Source organism: Zootoca vivipara, chromosome 9 (assembly GCF_965207765.1).
Source record: "Zootoca vivipara chromosome 9, rZooViv2.hap1.1, whole genome shotgun sequence".
Classification (NCBI taxonomy): domain Eukaryota; kingdom Metazoa; phylum Chordata; class Lepidosauria; order Squamata; family Lacertidae; genus Zootoca; species Zootoca vivipara.
In genome coordinates, this window is record NC_142592.1 from 59,842,952 (window position 1) to 59,862,327 (window position 19,376).

The 19,376-nt window shown below is 45.9% G+C and overlaps 1 protein-coding gene across 4 annotated transcripts in view; it reads left to right on the forward strand.

Moving 5' to 3' along the window:
• SOX5 (SRY-box transcription factor 5) overlaps positions 1-19,376 on the forward strand; it is a 723,673-nt gene that overhangs the window by 573 nt on the left and 703,724 nt on the right. The gene's annotated exons all lie outside the window — the stretch shown is intronic.

Below are 19,376 nucleotides of genomic sequence, written 5' to 3' on the forward strand. Positions count from 1 at the left end.
CCCACCCTGGCAGACACGCACCGGGATCATGCCACCCCCCTCCTCTGGCCACGGTGCTGGAGAGAAAGAGGTATAGAATGCATGCACCAGCGAGGCCGTGCGCGCCTCGCCAATGGGATCCTTGGCGAGGCGCTTTCAAAAACTTTGCAGCTCCGTTTGGCCCGCCTCCCCGGCCTCTCTGCAAACCCAGATCCTCGTGGGGAACAGAGAAGCTGTTGCTTTAGCGCCCAGCTCCTGCTCGGAGGTAAACCTAGCTGTCCTCCGCTGGAAGCAGAATACTGGGTTAGAGAGAGAAAGAGAGATGGTTTTTTTGATCTGGTCCAAAAAGGCTCCTCCTCTTTATTGATCTCCCTGCAGCGTGGGGAGAGTTTGGGGTTGGGGTGTCTCTGTGCATGTTGCTAGAAAGCTGAGCGACTGTGTGAGAAGGGGAGAAAATCTTTCCCTCTCTCTCTCATCTTGGACTGGGCTCCTAGTCCCCCGGGATCCCTCAGACAGGAAGCATTAAATTATTTTAATTGCCTGGGCTTTGTTTGTGTACGCCTGTGTGGGGAGGGAGAATGGGGAAGCATCCCTTCGGTTGGAGATGGTTTTTGCTTGTTCCCCACACCTCCCAATGCATCCACACCAGCCTATTAAGGGGGGGGGGAATGAGGAGCGGGGTTTGTTTTATTTTTTGGGGGGGGGGATTTCATTGTCCTATCAATGCAATTGTCTGCTTGCACTTTGCAGAGTATTATTGATCCACCATTCGGGGAGTAGTAGCCTCAGCAGTAATAGAAAGGCATTGTTGACATACTTTCCAGCTAGGAATGCTCTTCTTTCCAAGTTTTGCTTTTTTCCCCTTTTCAAAAAAAAAATTCATTCCTCCTTAAAACGCTTTGGCTCGCTGAGAAAGGACTCGGAGACACTGGTCTTTTTGCAGCTGTTACTCTTGCTCTTTCCCTCCCCCCCCCACCAAAAAAGGAAGGGAGAGAGAAAAGTCAGAAAGGAAAGAAAAAAGTAATCCTAAATCAATACATGCAATGATAATAAAGCGGAGTATTTAAACTCTCAAAGCTAAGCTTTGCATGGGGGACACACAACTGGAGTGAACTTTGCCTTTCCAGAGAGTAAAACACACTCACATCAGGGACTTTATTCTAACAAACACGGCTGGGATCCTAGAATAACCGAGGTTGTTTTGTCAAGAACAACATGAACAGATTCCCCCCTAGGGATTTCTGTTCAACTCTGTGCTCTGGCCAAGGGCAGACCCAATAGCAATCTCTGGGATTTTCGGATAAGAAGACTGTGGGAATCTGCAGAAGACGGAGGGGCTGTTTTCTCCTCCTTGCTCATAAATAAGTGCCACATCCCAAGATGCTCCCAGGATTATTAATTTATTTATTTCCCTTTGCTTCCTAATAACAAGCTTCTATCAGCCGCCGGGGAGATACGCAGGCATATAACGCTGCAATTCAATTTCAATTTCATTTAATTTTTTTGAAACGTGGAAGCAAACACATTTTGCAAAATGTCTCATGTGAACTGTGAACTGTAAGGGTGTGACTTGTACGCTAGCAGATTTTTGCACCTTTCTGAAGATAAGTTAGAATCTCTCCCCTCCCTCCCCTTTCGAAATTGAGAAGAGTTTTGCATAGATATTAAGATATAGGCAGCTGTGTTCGTCATTAGAGGAGGGAGTTGGGCTGGGGTTGAGGGCAAGAGGAATCCAAAACAGCAACAGTAGCACAGCACTGCTGTGAAGACCAGTCTAAAGCCAAAGTAACAAGCCTGCTTTTCAAAAGCTTTGTGAACTCAAGAGAGTTTGCTTGCTTTTTCTGACTTTTTCAATGGGTCCCAAGGTGTGCTTCTGTTTGCTACATGCAGCTTCAAAGAACTGGAATGCAAGCCTCACGGAGAGATGGTATATCTCAGCCTAATGGAGCCTCCAGTTCCAGAGGCAGTGTATCCATGAATATTGGCCTCTAGGAAGACTGCCTTTGTGCCCTGCTGAAAGGCAACTTTCCAGATCTGAAAACAGCTGAAATAAATGGACATGGAGAGACCCAGCAGGAATGCTATATGCCAATGCGTTGAAGCTCAGCTCAGCTCCAGGAAGCATCACTGTAGTATTTGAATATCCGTAGAGCAAAAGTTTCGCAGGTTCCTTGCCCCCGCTGATTTAAATTTAGCTTCTGCCTGAAGCCCCACTAAAGCCAATGAGAAGTATTTTAAACCGATTCCTTTCTCTAGGCTTTTCTCCAGATTCTGTGGAAGCCTGACATGCTCATCCCTTCGTATTTTTCCCTGAGAAAGATCACAAGGTTGTGTCTGAGATTCTTCTCTAAGAGGTTCAGTTAGACATTAAAGGTAGACGAAGCACTTTAGAAAGAAAGCAGAAGACATGCCTTCTTATGCAAAAGAAGTTTGCAACTATTTTGGCAGCAGTTGCAGGGAAAGGGAAAGATGTTCATGGTATTTTAAATTTTTTTTGATAGGGTAATATTAGGCAAGATCGCAGCTAAGTGGTTTGTTAAGAAGAGCAATCATTAATTGGCTGTGTTTTGATAATCCTACGTGATCTGAAAATGAACACCGCATTGGCATCCTTTATTAGCACTTTTGGTCAAAATGTAAGCTGCCTTGAATGCCTGCTGCAAAGTGTGCAGAGCAGGACTTGACAATCAACTGACTTCTTTCGTGGAGTGGAGGTTAGAGTAGTGAAGAGACGCTGAGAGTTTCAAGTTCACTCACTTCAGGGTTCTGTGTGGTTTCTCAACTTGCCCAGTGTGGTCTAGGAGATGCTTTGCTGCACTTATAGAGTGCAGTTATATTACATATGCACAAAATGGCTTGTAGCATACTGCGAGGATCCCAACTGGGTCACAGTGTTGTGCTGTACTCACTCTAAACCACTGAGCCTCTTGGGCTTGCCGATCAGTAGGTCGGTGGTTCAAATCCCCGCGACGGGGTGAGCTCCCGTTGCTCGGTCCCTGCTCCTGCCCACCTAGCAGTTCAAAAGCACACCAGTGCAAGTAGATAAATAGGTACCGCTCTGGCGGGAAGGTAAACAGCGTTTCTGTGCACTGCTCTGGTTTTGCCAGAAGCGGTTTAGTCATGCTGGCCACATGAACTAGAAAAACTGTATGCGGACAAATGCCGGCTCCCTTGGCCAGTAAAGCGAGATGAGTGTTGCAACCCCAGAGTCGTCCATGACTGGACTGAATGGTCAGGGGTCCCTTTACTCATCACTTATTTCCTCACCGCTGGATCACATTCGTCCAGTGCTATACCAGCTGCACCGGCTCCCGGTAAGGATCAGGTTTAAGGTGCTGGTTTTAACCTTTAAAGCCCTATACGGCCTAGGACCCTCGTATCTACAGGACCGCCTCTCCTGGTATGCTCCACGGAGGACCTTACGGTCTGGAAATAACAACATATTGTAGGTCCCGGGCCTCAAGGAGATTAGACTGGCCTCGACCAGGGCCAAGGCCTTTTCGGCTGTGGCCCCGGCCTGGTGGAATGCTCTGTCACAAGAGACCAGGGCCCTGCAGGATCTGACATCTTTCCGCAGGGCCTGCAAGATGGAGCTGTTCTGCCAGGCCTTTGGCTGGGGTCCATTCTGACACCCCCTCTCTCTTTATAAGAACTTGCATGAAAGTGGCCCCCCAACTTTTCTCACAGGCTCATATAAGATCAGTATAAACAGTTAGGCCTGGTGAGCATTTAAGGTTCCCATCCTTAATTTGCAGGTTGCCATCTGATTAGATTTCACTTTGATTCTGATTTGATTTTAGGATGCATTTTAATTGATTGCTTGATTTTATGGTAATATGTTATACATTTGATGTTAGCCGCTCTGACCCCGATTTTGGCCGGGAGGGCAGGGTATAAATAAATTGTTGTTGTTGTTGTTGTTGTTAAGTTTTTCCCCTCTGCAACAGAGGTTTCTATTTTTCTGCCTCATTCTTGAAGCCTGTGACAATTTCTTTTAGAATTTTGGTGTCTTTGAGTCTCTCTTACGTTGCAAGGTGGCCAAGGCTGGTGTGTCAGTTTCTCTCCCTGTAAACATTTCTCCAACATCCTGCAGCCTCCCTAGTTGCCCACAGTTCCTGGTTTGAATAAGCCTCATGGGAGGAATCACCTCCTGGTGCCGGTTCCTGGGATTCAGTTGATGTACGGGCACCCAGGGAGGCTGCAGAGTGTAGGCCTCTGGTGAAACGAATTGTGGAGTGAAAGGAAGATTATTCACACACATCCTTCAACCACCTCAGAAGTAAGGTAAACACAACAACCCTAAAGTCCTGCAGCTGACCCATGATAATTCCGCCTTCATTTTTCTTTACCCTTTGATAATTCCTTTTCTCATTTCAAATGGTTGGGGGGAAATGCAGGAGAACTTTTTTTACACTAATTTCCCTCCCTATAGCACCCCACTGTCTAGTCTTCTTCTTCTTTGTTGATCTCTCGTAGCTGAGTAAGATTGCCTTCCATTAATATGGTCTTAACAGTGTGTCCGTAAGTGGCTGTGGAGGCCAATTCTGGATCCACACGTCCTTCCACAGTGGGGACATAGGTTTCCGGGCAGGAGTTGATCACGGTAAGGATTTGCCAAATGTGCCTTTCCTCTTAGCCCCTTTTATCCATTTCGTCCTGAGTCTGTGCTTCTTCAAACCCCAGGACGCCTTTGGTAAAGGCTGCAGTGGCGCACGGTGCTACTTGGCTGCCCAGGGCGGCACCCCCTGGGGGCGGGGCGTTGCTCCGCAGTGCGCATGCGTCCTGACGTCACAATGCAGGACGCGCCAGGACAGACTGCACATTTCCGCACATGCGCAGTGTGTCCAGGTTGGCACTGCTGCTCTGCTCAGCCGGCATGCTCGGCCGGCGCTCTGCTTCAGAGCACGCTATGGAGCAGGTTGCCAGACGGTGGTTTGCCACCCGGCAACCTGCTCCGTAGCGTGCTCTGCTTCTTCCTGCTCGGGTGGAGGAGGCGGGCCAGGGGCCGGGGGAGCTGCCCCTGCCAGAGTGGAACTAGGGGTGGCCCGTCCCCTTCACCCCTCCCTTGCTATGCGCCTGAAAGGCTGTTCTCCATTTGGAGTGCTCGCAGGCCAGTGTTTCCCAGTTGTTGGTGTTCATACTACATTTATTTAGATTCGCCTTGAGACAATCTTTAAACCTCTTCTGTTGTCCACCGGCATTACACGTACCATTCTTAAGTTGGGAACAGAGTAGTTGCTTTGGAAGACAATATGGCCAGGGTATAGCAGTGTCTGAAGGACACCCTGTTAGGTAAAGGTAAAGGGACCCCTGACCATTAGGTCCAGTCGTGACCGACTCTGGGGTTGTGGCGCTTGTCTTGCATTATTGGCCGAGGGAACCGGTGTACAGCTTCCAGATCATGTGGCCAGCATGACTAAGCCGGAGCGGTACCTATTTATCTACTTGCACTTTGACGTGCTTTCAAACTGCTAGCTTGGCTCCCAAACAATGGGAGCTCACCCCGTTGCAGGGAACCGAACCGGCGACCTTCTGATCGGCAAGCCCTAGGTACTGTGGTTTAATCCACAGCGCCACCTGCGTCCCAGCACCCTGTTAGGCACTCCTGGTCTAATTTCAGGCTTATATAAATTTGCCCCTTATTGTCCCTATGGGCAGCGTTTTTTTCATTTTCCATAGGTGGCTGTACAAATAGGGGAGAAGGTAACAACACACTTACCTTATCTAAATGATTTGTGACCAGGATATTTGAAGGATCACTTTCTCTCTCACATGAACCTGCCCACCCATTGCATTCAATATCTGAGGTCTTGCCCCATTGTAGGGGTGGGAGAATTGGTCAGTTTTTGTTTCTCTCAGTTTCTCGGTCTTAAGTTCAGTTCTCCATGTTTCCACATAAGTTTGGGATTTTTATTTTTTATTTTTAAAGTCCTCATGATAACTCACCGGCACTTTTGTGCAAATTTATCCTGACGTACACATTTGACTGTGCTAATCCTCCCCCAAAACATTTCCCCCTTATGTCATGCATTTTGGTATATTTGCTAATAAATGCATTTGAATGCACACATTGCCCTAGTACAGGGGTGGCCAACTTCCAAGAGACTGTGATCTACTCACAGACTTAAAAACTGGGAGTGATCTACCCCCTTTTTGGATGGTTCAGGTCAAAGTTGTTGAGCTTTTTTTAGGAAGGAGGAAGGCCCATGTAAACACTGTTGAGCTTCTTTAGGGAAGACAAAAGCAACATTGAACCTTTGTTTTTTTTAGGAAGGAAAGCCCTGTTTTTGGTGGTTCAGGTCATTTTAGGGGTGCAGGGCAAAGATGTTGAGCTTTCTTAGGGGAGACAAAGTTTTTTTAGCTTCTTTGGGGGGAGCCACTGATCTACCGGTGATCTACCACAGACGTCCAGTGATCTACCAGTACCGGTAGATCACGATCTACCTGTTGGACATGCCTGCCCTAGTACATGCATTTTTGTACACATTACTCGGCTGGAGAACGGCACCGCAAAATTTGGAGAGGTGTGTATTTCTAAGGATGGCTGTATTTTGGTTTGTGGATTGTTTTGGAAAAGTGAGGATTAGGTCAGTTCATCCAAGAAATGCATTTTGCTCCTGTTTCTGCCTCCATGTGGTGGTGATAGAAAAATGAGTCTTTTTGATGGAGATACCAAGACTGCAGAACTCCCAACCCAGTGAGGCCCAGATATCCCACAAACCTGTATCTTCATACATACTCATAAGATCTTTATATTTTGACGGGTTCTTGGTCTGCGCTGAAAATCACAGCCCTGAGTCATTGTTTCCTGTTTCCTTGGCTCATTTTATTTAAATTTCATAATTTGAAAATCACTCTACACCCAGAGAATACTTAAGTGATGTACAGAAATCTGAACCTGAAAAACATAACACAGATTGTTAAATGGTATTAAACCAAGAGAATTAAAACCCACTGAAAGAAACCCGCTAAAGACAAGTTTAGAACAAGCGTTGAAAACATATTCATTGAAATGAGTGGGCATGCTTACTTTGGGTCCATTAACCAAGACTTAGAAGGGGCGCTTGAAAGAGCTAGGTATGTTTAGCCTGGAAAAGAGGAGACCGAGAAGAGATATCTTCAAATATCTTAAGGGCTGTCACATAGAAGAGGGAATACGCTTGTTTTCTCATGCTCTGCAACATAGGACTTGAACCAATGGCTTGGATTCCCACCAAACATACAGAAAAACTTTCTGACAGTAAGAGCTGTTGGACAGTGGAACAGTCTCCCTTGGGAGGTTGTGGACTCTCCTTCCCTGGAGGTTTTTAAGCAGAGATTGGATGGCCATCTGCCATGGATGCATCAGCCGAGATTCCTGCATTGTAGGGGGTTGGACTAGATGACCCTGTGGGTCCCTTCCAACTCTATGATTCATGTTCCTTCACAGCTGCATTGTTTTATACTTTCTAAATGTCCCATGATCATATTATAAAGTAGTTGTGCTCTGTGGTATAAATCAAGAGCGGCTAGGGGCTGTTTCTTTTTGTTTTCCAGTGTATTTCTTATCAATAAAAAAACTGCCACAAGCAAATTTGTATTCTGAAAGTGTGGCCCAGAGAAAAAAGCTTGAGAACCACTGGTCTACATGAACTAGCAGCAACTTTCTGGGGTTTTAGGCAGGTGTTTGAGTCTTCCTACCTGGACATGCCGGGGATTGAACCTGGGACCTTCTGAGCAGGTGCTCTGCCACTGAGCTACAGCCCCTCCCTGTCTGTCATTCATGACTCCAGTGTCTGGAGGAAATCCCCTCCCTTCCTCCAAACTGCTTCTCAAATTACAACTCAAATTACAGCCAGCTCATATCTTCACAGCCCCACTCTGGTTCCATCATACCAGAGTGTGACAGAATGTTAGGAGTACTAATAATGATACCACCACGTACTGTGAACATAATTTTCACTCTTCGCTGCTGATGTGCTCTGGAGTTTTAAGATCTACCAGTGAAAAGTCACAACACTTAGAAGCAATGGGGGGAAAATAGCAATTTCAGCATTATGCTGAAAACACTGGCTTCAGCTACCCTTCTTTTGTTGTGGAATGTCGCAGAGCTCTTAAGTGTTGGTAGATTAGATTTTTTTATTTTATTTTGTAGATTATGTGCATAATCTTTGTGACAATCTTTTACTTTCTTTAGCATATGAACAATTGTATCAAATCCTACTTTTCCCGGGTCTATTGAAGAAAATAGCCATGTTACAATTTCTGGGGAATTTTTTTGGCTAAGCAAAAACTGAGTAGCCAAGCCTCTGGCTGCTACAATAAGATTTTCCTTTCTTTTTGTTTTCAACAAAATGTAAGTTCTTTAGCCTATATATAGGTGAGGACCTTTGAGCCTCCAGATATTTCAGTTGCGAGCCCTTAGGCTCCCCATCCAGATCTTTCAATGGCAGTGTGGCAGTCAGGAGGCAAAAGCAGTGTAAAAGGTAAAGATAAAGGTCCTCTGGACAGTGAAGTCCAGTCAAAGGCGACTATGGGGTTGTGGCGCTCATCTTGCTTTCAGGCCAAGGGAGCCGGCATTTGTCCACAGACAGCTTTCCAGGGCATGCAGCCAGCATGACTAAACCGCTTCTGGTGCAACAGAACACCATGACAGAAGCCAGAGCTCACGGAAATGCTGTTTACCTTCTTGCCACAGCGGTACCTATTTATCTACTTGCACTGGTGTGCTTTCAAACTGCTAGGTTGGCAGGAGCTGAGACAGAGCAACGGGAGCTCACCCCATTGCGGGGATTCGAACCGCCGACCTTCCGATCAGCAAACCCAAGTGTGGTAGTCAGGAGGCAGAGGCAGAGTGCACACATTTGTGAAGATCCTTTCTGTGACATCTAGTTCAGGGGTCAGGAACCTTCTACTAAGGGTCTAATGACTTGGGGAGGAATAATCTGCTGGGTGCCACTTACTTGCAGTTGGCAAATTGGGACCAAAAGGCTGTGGGGCTGGAGAAAAAAGGAGCACCCTCTGTCTGTCTGTCTGTCTGTCTGTCTGTCTGTCTGTCTGTCTGTCTGTCTGTCTGTCTGTGCCACCTTTCCTCTATTTTTCATTTTACTCCTCTCTGCTATATGTTTGAAAGTAAGCCTAGTACCCCGGTATGCTGGCTGTTTGGCCGTAATAATAAACATTAATTCCTAGTGTCCCGAGCCACAGGTTGTCCATCCTATTCCAACTTGCCCTGCTTTCCACTGAGACAAACTTTGCTGTGGGGCAGGAATACGAACATCACAACAATGTCCAGACAGGAGGTCGAGCTGAATGGGAAGGTTCCCACAGCTTAATCCTTGGCTACTGTTGGTGGTGTCAGGATATGGAATAAGCCGAATTCACTGCTCCGGGGAAGGATGGCGACTCAGCACCAGATGCATCTTCAGCCTGCCCAGAATCCTGGCTCTTTTGTCCGAGCCCAGCACTTTATTCCCCCCACTGACCCCACCGCCTCTCTGTTCTCTTCTGGTCGAAAGCCTGCCCATGTTCTTGTTCTCAAATGCCTCTCTCCAAGAGCACAGATGCACTTAGATTTCTCTCAGCCTGCCGACAGCATATGCCTTTTGAAAGTCTGAAGAGGTCCTTCTCTAACATTTACGACAGCATTTCCCCTTCTGCCTCTCCCCGTTTCCTTCTATTTTTATATTGGTCTCAAACTGTAGATGGAAGCCCACAGGTAATCTACAATGGAATCCATTAATATTGGCGATTTTCGGGAACTCAAGGACAATTACTTTCTTCCTTACTAATCCCCCGCTGCTTTTTCCATCTGTGCAGGAGGCCTGAGACTGTAAGAATGCCACTTTGGCTCCGTGTATCAAATACAGAACTCTCTTATTGCTCCTAAACCTACCTCCAGTGAGGCCGGCAAATCGAACTTGAGTGCCCCAGAGCACTGCTGCCTACTGGGATGCGTCACAGACGCAGCAGTCCCTTTTACAGCTTTATTTGATGCACCCACTGGTCCTGACAATTGTCGGCTAACTGACCCCATCAGCAAGCCATCTCCTAATAGGAGTTATAGATGAAGCCATTCTTCCCTATTGTACTTTCAGATGGAAAATAACAAGCTTCAATCTGAAAAAAATAAATCACGGCCAGTGGATTCATTTGTCTATGTCTATATCTATATCTGTATCCATATCTATATCAGAGAGGATGAACCTGTAGCCCTCCAGATGGATGTGTCAGCAATAACTCACATGGCGTCAGTGAAGTTAACCCTTTCTTCAAAGAAACAAGGCAGCCGAGGCCTAGAGCAGCAACTCTTCCTGGTAGATCTTGCCCCTATGATGCAGTTCTGTGTCTTCCTCCCTTGGGACCTTCCCAAACAATCTGAGACTCTGATGCCTTGTCTGTCTTTGCCCTGCCTTTTTCATACCTCTTCTGGTTCTACAAGATCAGATGGGAGGGGAGCTGGTCACAGCAGGAAGGGGAGACATCCTGGATTCTTCAGCAGCCTGACTTACCTCTGCCTCTTGGCTCCTCTCCTCTCCAGCCTCCGCTTCTGTACTTCTCTCTGCCACAGCCTCTTCCTGCTCACGAAACCCTGTTTCAGCTTCCAAAACCTCCTCCTCCAAGTCTGCTCCTTCTTCTTCCTCTGACCCCCTCATCATCAATCCCCTGGCTCTGAGCCTTCTTCCCTTGGTTGTTCCTTATCTGGTGCCTCCCACCGCTCCTCTGCATCCAGCCAGTGCATGACACTTGACTTCAGCTCCCATTTCCCCTGGGCTATACTGACTAGGGCTCATGAGAGTTGGAGTCCAGAAATACCTGGAGGGCCGCAGGTTTGCTACATATCTAGATCCATGCATGCTCACCTGTGTTGCAGCCATTATCCCATCTGTTGGAGCCTGCATGGTTCCAGGAGTTCCAAGAGGCTGAGTTAGAATGGGCGACAGGAGTGGAAGATACCCATATGGGTTTGTCAACAGGTCAGTGCAAGCTGTTGGACCCAGAGGAAGTTAGTGATGCTTCAATTCCCGCTGATGTTGTAGCGAAGCAGACTTGTTCTTTGAAGGCTAGTCATGGGCTCTCCTTTGGGTGTATGCAGGCAGAGGGTGGAGAGTTGTCTATCAGGGATGCTGTAGCAACTGCAGCGCAGCCACCTTGTCTGTTGTTTGTCCTGCATTGAGTAGGGGTTGGGCTATATGACGCAACCAAGTTCCCTTCCAGCTCTACGGTTCTATGAATTAAAGGTAAAGGGGCCCCTGACCATCAGGTCCAGTCGTGTCCGACTCTGGGGTTGTGGCGCTCATCTCGCTCTATAGGCCGAGGGAGCCGACGTTTGTCCGCAGACAGCTTCTGGGTCATGTGGCCAGCATGACAAAGCTGCTTCTGGCGAACCAGAGCAGCGCACGGAAACGCCGTTTACCTTCCCGCTTGGAGCGGTCCCTATTTATCTACTTGCACTTTGATGTGCTTTCGAACTGCTAGGTGGGCAGGAGCTGGGACTGAGCAACGGGAGCTCACCCCGTTGCAGGGATTCGAACCGCCGACCTTCTGATCAGCAAGCCCTAGACTCTGTGGTTTAACCCACAGCGCCACCTGGGTCCCTTAATTATGAATTAATTGGAGGCAAATTAGTCACGGCTAATTCCATTTCAGTGGGGCCAGAAGTGTGAGTAATTTCCTCTGAATCTACTCCGGGAACTCCATTCAGCATGCCGTCAAACCAGCCTTCAGGTACCACATATTGCCGAAGCAGCCCGCAGGAAGCGGAAGCTGAGAATACTCCACTGCCGAGTTGTTCCAAGTTACCAACACATAGAGCCAAAGTTTCATAGCTTTAGGCCTGGCAGCTCCTTTCAGAGGTTTGGGGTGAGCAGCAGGGCAGTGACTGATCCCCGCCACTTGGTTTAATGGATGCAGTTGCTCCTCATCTTTGTGTTCCACAAAAATACTGGAACAGCAGGGATTCGAACTGCCGACCTTCTGATCGGCAAGCCCTAGGCTCAGTGGTTTAACCCAGAGCGCCACCCGCGTCCCTTAAGTGGTATATACATCTTGTTAAATAGTCATTTTGGTCCTTTTATTATGCCAATTTGTTATTAAAGTCTGTTGATTTCACCGGCGCTTTCTTACGTCTATTTTATATTTTGTGTAAACTGCTTGAAGGGGTTTTTTTTTTTAAATTAAGAGGTTTACACATATTGTTAAATAACTGTTGGAAGCATTTTGTTATGTCTGCTTGTAGCCTGTTTATTTGATTGGTATTTCCTTATGAGTATTTTACATTATTTCATCTAAACCACTTGGAGAGAAGAGGTTTTTTTTTTCTTTCATGTTTACTAAACGGTATATAAACTTGGCTAAATACACAAAATGAGCAAGATCCCATCCAGTGGTTCCTTAGAAACCCCCAGTTACAATATTGTTGTGCCTTCAGACAGCTAAACGACAGTCAGAAATTTCACACAAGCACAACTTTTCCTGACAACAGTGGGCCAACTGCCCCTGTTGAATTTCTGTATTTATGCTCCTATATTATTTATGGGGAAGGAGACAAAATTCAAAGTCAGCTGGGAGGAGGTGAACGGAGTCCACCAGGAGAAGCTATTTGATGGAACATGGACAACCGCAGGTCTGAGAGTCTCCTAAACATGGACTGGAGTTCAAATTCCACCTCCTGATCTATGTCAGTATTTGGTGAATTAATGGCTGCCAGATTCTTCTTTTAACTGTCCCTGCTCCTGTGTCCTTAGCAACATGCAGAAAAGTAGCTGGCAAAGCTTCTCTTGGCATGCAAATAAGAAATAAGGGAAGTTTCTCCCTTCTATTTTTCTATGCACCACAGACTACTTCAAAAGATGCAAAACCAAGAACAGTTATGAAAATAAAACAAGGGTAATCCTAGATATGTTTTCTATTTTAGTATATAACATTTCAACTGTGGAAGATGTGGTGATGAGCTCCAATTTATTTATTTAGTATTTATTTATTTTAGTTAGTTAGTTAGTTAGTTAGTTCCTTACTTCTTTACTTACAGGTAGGTAGCCGTGTTGGTCTGCAGCAGTCAAAATAAAAAATTAAAAAAATAGTCCAGTAGCACCTCAGAGACCAACTAAGTTTGTTCTAGGTATACCTAGAACAAGGTACCTAGAACTAGGTATGCCTAGGTATACCTAGAACAAATGTAGTTGGTCTCTGAGGTGCTACTGGACTATTTTTTAAATTAGTTTTTTATTTAGTTAGTTTTTACATGAAAGTGCCTCAAAGTGGCTTAAGAACCAAAAAAGTTGAAACGGAATATAAGGAGAAGAATATAATAGCAACCTAAAATGCTCATCCATAAAATGTATATTAAAAGGAGAGATCCAGCCCACTCCAGGGTGAGCATAAAAAGAAGCCACGGGCATATTAAATTACCTTCCAAATTAAGGGCCAAATGGAAATGGTGTGTTTCAAAACAACAACAAAGTTTTAGGAAATCCCCTTTGAAAGTGTAGGAGGATGAAGCTATCACTGGTTACCTGTGCAGTGAGCCAGTGTGGTTTGGTGTTTAGAGTATCGGAGGAGGAGGACCAAGGAGAACATGGTTTAAATTCTCACTCGGCAATGGAGTTCACTGGGTGACCTTGGGCCACTAATAACAGCAAGAGGGGGATATTGCCCTTGTAGGTTGTATTTTTTTTAATGAGTGCTGAGAGTTGTGTACAAAGTGCTAGGGGAGGTTAAGCAATACTTTTTAACCCACAATAAAACTAGAATGGCCATACTTGCAGGGAAACCACGGTAGCTATCCTTCCGAAATTTGGCTGGGTTTGTGTCTTCCAAAAGAGCAACAGTGCTAGCAAATTTCATCAAATTCTGTCCAGAAATAAAAAGTTAAAGTTACCAACCACTTTTCCTGGAATTTTGCAGGCTTTATTTAGTGTGTTTGTTTGTTTGTTTGTGTGTTTTCTATCCACTTCTGTCAAAGGGGGGAGATGTTATTTTATTTTCCAATTGTGTGTGTGTGGAGAATGAAGTGGACTTAAAGGGTAAAGGGACCCCTGACTGTTAGGTCCAGTTGTGGACGACTCTGGGTTTGCGCCACTCATCTCGCTTTACTAGCCGAGGGAGCCGGCGTACATGTGGCCAGCATAACTTAGCTACTTCTGGCGAACCAGAGCAGAACATGGAAATGCCATTTACCTTCCTGCTGGAGCGGTACCTATTTATCTACTTGCACTTTGACATGCTTTCGAACTGCTAGGTGGGCAGGAGCTGGGACCGAGCAACGAGAGCTCACCCTATTCTGGGGATTCGAACTAGGCTCTGTGGTTGAACCCACAGCGCCACCAAATGAAGTGGATTTAAATGGACCCAGAGCTAAATCAGGCAGTCCGCAAAGTGTCTGAGGCAGGCTGTTTCCTGAAGCATCAAATTGGGGTCCACATTGAATCCTGTGGTTTGTGCAGACCCCTCCCACAAACCCTTTCCTCCTTTCTGCTGGCTTCCTTCCTTCTTCCTGTTAAGGGTAAAAAATCATCACTTTTTTATGACTACGGTATCAATGGCCACCTGACTTTTGAACTGACCTCCACAGCTGTCTCTTTAAGAGCAGTTTTTGTGTGTGCAACGATTAGAAAATGATCATGTTTAGATCAAAACATAGATGGTTGGGTGGGGGACAAGGAAGTGGGAAACCTGAATCAATCTGCACATCCTTGAAGCCGACTTCAAATCTCAACAGTCGTGATAACATCTCTATGAAGACATGCATCATTCTCCTTTTACACAGAGTCAACAACAACACAAAAAGAAAAGAAAAAACCTGGCAAGATCTCACTGTCAGATTATGCGTAAATATGCAGTTTCCCTAAGGTGTGATCTTATACTTTTCACACATTATTGTTTCATGCTGAGTCAAAACACTAATCTTTCCACAGTTCCAAAATAGCTTGCCCCCCTCCTATTATAGCACTGCCATAGAAGCAATACAGTTAAGTTAGCATGCAGGGCTCATTGGAAATAACCTTGAATAAGCAACTGGTAAGGGAGAGGGTGGCGCTGTGGTCTAAACCACTGAGCCTAGGGCTTGCTGACAGAAGGCTGGCGGTTCAAATCCCCACGACGGGGTGAGCTCCCGTTGCTCGGTCCCAGCTCCTGCCAACCTAGCAGTTCGAAAGCATGCCAAAAAGTGCAAGTACGTAGATAAATAGGTACTGCTCCGGCGGGAAGGTAAACGGCATTTCTGTGTGCTGCTCTGGTTTTGCCAGAAGCTGCTTAGTCATGCTGGCCACATGACCCAGAAAAACTGTCTGCGGACAAACGCCGGCCCCCTCGGCCAGTAAAGCAAGATGAGCACCGCAACCCCAGAGTCGTTCGCGACTCTACTTAACTGTCAGGGGTCCTTTACCTTTTAAGGGAGAGGCAATTGCCAAGCAGAGATAAAGGCCCAATCTGCACTGTACCTTTAAAGCAGTATCATACCATTTTAATAAGTTACGGCTTCACCCAAAGAATCTTGGGAGCTGTAGTTTGTTGAGGCTGCTGGGAGCTGTTAGGAGACCTCCCCTGTCCAGCTCACAGAGTTACGATTTGCAGAGTTCTTTGGGGGAGAAGGATTAACTGTTAAAACTCTCTGCATCACCCTGACAAGTGGGTTTTCCCCACGTCAACTTGGGCTGCCGAAGAAATTCTCCCTTCCCCAAGAAATCCTTGCTGTTAGCCAGATTAAATTAAGCAGCAGGCCGGATCTGGCCTGAAGGCCATAGGTTCCACACCTTCTTGTTGGCATCCATCTGTCTCGAGAGACAATGGAGTGTGCCTCCGGGAGGGCTGTGTTAGTAGCTCTGAAATGACCTTCCATGGTGGACAAGCCTGGCCAGAATATAGGGAGGTAACAAAACACCTCTCTTGGCCTCACTGATGTGGTCCAATGGAAAACAGAGCAATATGTTTGACACCAGCTTGGCTGCAGGAGTTGCTGGAAGGAGGCATACAAGGCTGGAAGGAGGCATACAAGGAATCTTAGGGACTCCATTCTGGATTTGTGTAAGGTTTACTCCTTAGTCTTTTCTTCTATCAAAGATGTCCTGCAAAGCAGCAGACGTTTAGGATCAGAGTTTTCCTTCTCCTAGATGGGCTCCCTTCCCAGGCTGCTGAGTCCCATCTGCCTCTCTCTACTGCATGTGCAAAAACCACCTTCTTGAACATTGGACCCTGTGTTGGTCTTGTCTGCTGAATCCGCCCCACTGCATTACAATACAGTGGTACCTTGGCTTAAGTACACAATTGGTTCCAGAAGTCTGTACTTAACCTGAAACATACTTAACCTGAAGCGAACTTTCCCATTGAAAGCAATGGAAAGTGCATTCATCCGTTCCAGACGGGTCCGCGGAGTACTCAACCTGAAGCGTACTTATCCCGAAGTATGAGTGTAATTGGTTCTGGAAGTCCGTACTTAACCTGAAGGGAACTTTCCCATTGAAAGTAATGGAAAGTGGATTAATCCGTTCCAGACGGGTTCGTGGAGTACTTAAACTGAAAGTACTCAAACCAAAGCATACTTAAACCAAGGTATGACTGTATAGAATTAGCTAGATGACTCAGGTAATTTTGAAACATCTCTTAAATTGCCACTAGATCGGGATGGAGTTGGGGTCAGCATCACCTCCCTCCAGTCTTGCTCTTCATTTTTCCTGCTACGGCCTGTTCATGTCCCCTTTCCAGTCGTGCAAGCAGAGACAAGAGCAAGCATGATGAACAACAGCCTTCCTCCTTTCCCTTCAGGCAGTTGTGTGGATTGGGCCAGAGGGAAATGGCTACAAAATGACCCACCGTGACAGTCACAATTAAATCGGCCTGTGGCGTGGTTGCAACTGAAGGCAATCTTGTTCAAGATCCTTCCAGGTTCTGGGTCTGCCAGTGGTTTGTTTCTAATTGCTACATTGACTTTAAGCAACAGGCAAATTCATGGAGGATGACTTTGCTATGAGTCATGCTAGCTACATAGTAGTACGCACCGTATCAGTCTCAATATCAGCTGCCAGGAATCAAAACTTTTGCTTGTGGATCCCCATACGTATCTGGTTGATCACTGTGAGAACCAGATCTTGGATTAGATGGGCCTGATCCTGCTGCAGGGCTCTTTTTTACGTCGTTACCTGAAGCTAACTTGGAGGGGGAATATGGAAGGTTTTGTTCAAGTGAAAACGAGCTGGGGAAAAAATCTCAAGGGAAGCTACAGGGATGCCATTTAAATTCCACCAAATATATTTTGGGGAAAGAGCCTGCATATCTCTAGAAAGAAGATCCGCCCCTCTAGGCTTTGCTGGGCAGATGAAGGAAAGCCATCTCTGGAAAAATGCACCCTGGAAGAGGACAAATGAAATGCAGAGCAATCATTTTACCGACACAGCCCAGAACTGTATATATTTATAAGTGTTCAAATTTGAAAGTTAACACCTTTTCCTTGTTGGCCTACTTTTGTTAAAGTTGCTTCTAAATTATTGATGGAAAAGGCAATTGCGCATTACCTTGTGGTGCAAATGTTTTTAAGGGAAAGAACGCTGTGCTACTTTATGAACGAAGGAAATCTTCACGCGGCTTTAGGGTTAGGGTTCACAGTTTTCGAACCCACTGGGTAGCTGTCCCCTTAACAGCAGTTTGATCTGCCGCAAGGAAGAGGTGGTTTAGCTTAGTTCCATGCCCTGAACAGCTTCACTTGCTGGTTTCTGCAGAGCAGTTCTCTCTTAAAGGGGCAGGAGGAAGACAGGATGCGTGCTGGGCTTCTGGTCCATTGTCAACTGCTAATGACATGGCATTTTTGCAAATGGCATTTTCTTTGCAAATTTGGATTGCTGATCAGCTGAGTGTCTGTGTGCATGGCAGCCTGGGACTCCTCTGCCCCTTTAACACCAAAAATTTGCAACCTCACTGTTCTGGTGATGGAAGCCTTACTATTTTAACTGAATGATACCTTTGGATATGAGCAGAGAAATGATATATTTTTAGAAAATGGCCTTTAAGAGGGATAATGCAGAAAGATTAGAAAGCGAAGTGTAACTCAAGCAATCGCCGAAACTTTTTATTGGATGTTATTTCAAAACTGGTTTCGATGTTGTGTTTTAAATTGTTGTAACCTGCTCTGGGACCTTAGGGTGAAAGGCAGGCAATAAACTAAAATGATCTATATTAATATATAACAGAGCTTGCCCAGGATGGAGGAAAGAGAGGAGTGTGGAAGTCTGTGTAGAATCTAGCCAACTATCTCCTCCTCCTTTTTGCTGGCTCCGCCCCCCAGAAGGTTTTCCAGAAAGGAAAGTGGCCCTTGACCTGCAAAGGTTCCCCACCCCCTCCAGTTGGTCTCAGACACCAACTTTGAGGCTGTAGAAGGCAATGACCATCTGTGCCTGTTAGGAAAGCACCCTCTGCGACAATGCTGTTCAAATAGACTGCCGCAATACACATCTCTCCTTTCACGCCTGTAATGTTACATACGATGCCAGCGTATGAAACGATTTCTTTCCTCTTGAACTAAGTGAGAATGTACTTGTGCAGTATGACAAACTGTGATTTATTAGGACTTTCTCTCCCTCTCCCTGCCCCTCTCTCTTATCGGCCAGGATTTCTTTTGTTTGCAGGAGTTTTCCTATATAAAGTTACCACTTCTTAAGAGCGGTTTTGCGCTCTGTAGTGGCAAGGGTGTTGCCACATTCCTGCAGGTAGGAGTCATAAAGGGTGAAGTGGGGGCATACATCACCAAATGTGTGTGTGTGTCTGTGTGTCTCTCTGTGTGTGCAGGCCTGTAAGCTTGCCAAATCCGAATCAGCCCTGAGACGTCCCCTTGGACAGTCGTTTGGCTGGCAGAAATTAGCAGATGATAATGGTTATTAGTTCCAAGCCATAAAAAGCTGAGGGATGGCCTGAGCAGCTGATTTCGTCCGGTTTTGGACTTGCTGGCAATTGATCATAGGTTTTCTTCCATCCCATTGCATAGCATCTCATTCTGTTGCACACTGTTCTCTCCAGCTCTATGCATTCTGAGTACATTTTCCACATGAAAGGCACAACACCTTTATGTAAAATATGGGATGGGTATTTCTCTGTTTGTGAATTTCTTTTTTTAAGCTGCTTGTAAAAATTCACCAGCGTTTTAGTGTGAATTTAAACTAATATACACATGTTTGTATGCAATTTTTGCCCAATATGCACATTTTTGCAAAGCGATTTCCACTAATGTAACATCTTTTTCTGAGCTGTTTTCACCAGCATGTGCATTTTATGCACACATTGCCCTGGTATATGCATTTATGTACACATTACTTGGCAGGAGAAGATTTGGAGAAGTGACTTTCTCCTTGTCCTTCAGTTGATAGTTGAAAACCATATTCCAAAAGGCGTTTTGGGAACTGACTTGCTTTTAATGTGGGGGCTTGTGTTGTGCT